This window comes from Babylonia areolata, chromosome 27, assembly GCF_041734735.1.
Source record: "Babylonia areolata isolate BAREFJ2019XMU chromosome 27, ASM4173473v1, whole genome shotgun sequence".
Classification (NCBI taxonomy): domain Eukaryota; kingdom Metazoa; phylum Mollusca; class Gastropoda; order Neogastropoda; family Buccinidae; genus Babylonia; species Babylonia areolata.
The window spans coordinates 32,287,225-32,289,724 of record NC_134902.1 but is presented as its reverse complement, the minus strand read 5'-3'; the positions used below and the strand labels follow the sequence as shown (position 1 = coordinate 32,289,724).

At 45.3% G+C, this 2,500-nt stretch overlaps 1 protein-coding gene across 4 annotated transcripts in view; it reads left to right on the top strand.

Moving 5' to 3' along the window:
- The window catches only part of LOC143301092 (uncharacterized), a 7,926-nt gene that overhangs the window by 792 nt on the left and 4,634 nt on the right, over positions 1-2,500 (top strand). The window lies entirely within an intron of this gene.

Below are 2,500 nucleotides of genomic sequence, written 5' to 3'. Positions count from 1 at the left end.
TAGGTGTGTTGGGGGTCTCAAGTTCGATTCTAGTATGTGCTTGGATTTTTTGTTCACTCACAACACTATCCTGAATCAGGGAGTCACACAGGCAGATGGGAAGGTAGCTGTTGTTGTTTTTTCTAATAAAAACTTTATTTAGATAACGCGTAATCAAATGATTTTCCTCCAAGCAAGGTCCAATTATATATATATATGTATTATATCACCCATGAAAACATGCAGGTTGGTCCAGCTGAGGAAGCAAACATGACTAATTATGAAAAGACATTGCATCAAAAGTACATAATAAACTCAATGTCCATATTAAACGCCCGAACATCCAAAACCAGTCACGTCCTTCACAGCGCCCAGACAATGCAAAACCCGACTACAACACACCCAGAAAATCAGTCCCACTTCCGACGCCTCTCCCTCCACACAACACTTCAACACCACACACCAAAAACAGAAACAAGCACACAACCACACATGTCGCAGGCATCAGGAGATCAGTCATCCAATTGAGACCGAGGAGTCTGCTTCAGACTGTAAGTTCTGAACAGGGTATATCGGCCATATAAGCGGTTCAAGATTTCGGTGGTTGATTCTGGATGTAACAGAGGCCCAGGACTTAAGGGGTTTGTTCAGGATGTAACGAGACCCAAGACTTAAGGGGTTTGTTCTGGATGTAACAAAGCCCAAGACTTAAGGGGTTTGTTCTTTATGTAACAAGAGCCAAGACTTAAGGGGTTTGTTCTTTATGTAACAAGAGCCAAGACTTAAGGGGTTTGTTCTTTATGTAACAAGAGCCAAGACTTAAGGGGTTTGTTCTGGGTGTAACGAGACCCAAGACTTAAGGGGTTTGTTCTGGATGTAACAAAGCCCAAGACGGGGTTTGTTTCTTTATGTAACGAGACCCAAGACTTAAAGGGTTTGTTCTGGATGTAACGAAGCCCAAGACTTAAGGGGTTTGTTCTGGATGTAACGAGACCCAAGACTTAAGGGGTTTGTTCTGGATGTAACGAAGCCCAAGACTTAAGGGGTTTGTTCTGGATGTAACGAGACCCAAGACTTAAGGGGTTTGTTCTGGATGTAACGAGACCCAAGACTTAAGGGTTTTGTTCTGGATGTAACGAAGCCCAAGGCTTAAGGGGTTTGTTCTGGATGTAACGAGACCCAAGACTTAAGGGGTTTGTTCTGGATGTAACAAGACTTAAGGGGTTTGTTCTGGATGTAACGAGACCCAAGACTTAAGGGCTTTGTTCTGGGTCCTGCTTTTGACTTTTCTCCAAACGAGGACTCGGGACATGCTGTTATGATATTGACAAGAACACACTTCGCAGATTCAACACAACACGTAGCTTAATTTAATTCTCTCCATACGAACGGCGAAAGAGACGACGTTAACAGTTATCATCATCAAAATATTGCAAGCGGAAGGCTCTTATACTGAAGAGGTGAATGTTGACAAAGAATACCACAATTCTGACGACGGAAGCTAAAGGTTGGGTCATTCAGACACCCACTGGACATCCGAAGGGTCTGTGTAGAGGAGAAGAGAGGACTGGCTGTACTGAGCGAGTTAACAAGAATAACAATGAGAGAAGTCTCCTTCTCTGGGAGGTAATCAGATATAGAACAGGAGAGGACGTAAAATCAGACAACTTTCCGGCGATGGCGAAGGCGCCAAATTTTGATTTGGTTCAGTTCAATTTGATTGAGTTTAGCTTAGTTTGATTTAGTTCGATTTCGTTTGATTAGGTTACAGTTTTAGGCTTCCCAGCAGAGTCGGTCAGTGCGTTGCTGGACTGCTGACCTGGTCCAGTGGTCACCAGTGATCAGGGTTCGAGGCCTGAAGTGACGGGCGCAATAGCCGAGTGGTTAAAGCGTTGGACTTTCAGTCTGAGGGTCCCAGGTTCGAATCACGGTGACGGCGCCTGGTGGGTAAAGGGTGGAGATTTTTTACGATCTCCCAGGTCAACATATGTGCAGACCTGCTTAGTGCCTGAACCCCCTTCGTGTGTAAACGCATGCAGAAGATCTAATACGCACGTTAAAGATCCTGTAATCCATGTCAGCGTTCGGTGGGTTATGGAAACAAGAACTTACCCAGCATGCACACCCCCGAAAACGGAGTATGGCTGCCTACATGGCGGGGTAAAAGCGGTCATGCACGTAAAATCCCACTCGTGTACATGCAAGTGAACGTGGGAGTTGCAGCCCACGAATCCAGAAGAAAAGAAGAAGAAGAGGTCTGAAGTTTCGGCATGTTGCTGTGTCCTTGGGAAAGGCGCTTTACTCCGAATTTCCTCTCTCCACCCAGGTGTGAGTGTTGTGGAACCTGACTTCGGCTGGGGAAGGTTGAAACGACGGAAGGAGAGGACTGGGTCCCGCCTTCCTATGCCGAGTCCGAGACACGTAGTGTGTGTGAATGAAAGAATTAATTCCTTGTCCTGATGACCGTGAAATGGCACGAGGCCTTTTGGTTTTATGCTTTTTTTTTTTTTTTGCTTTTTTT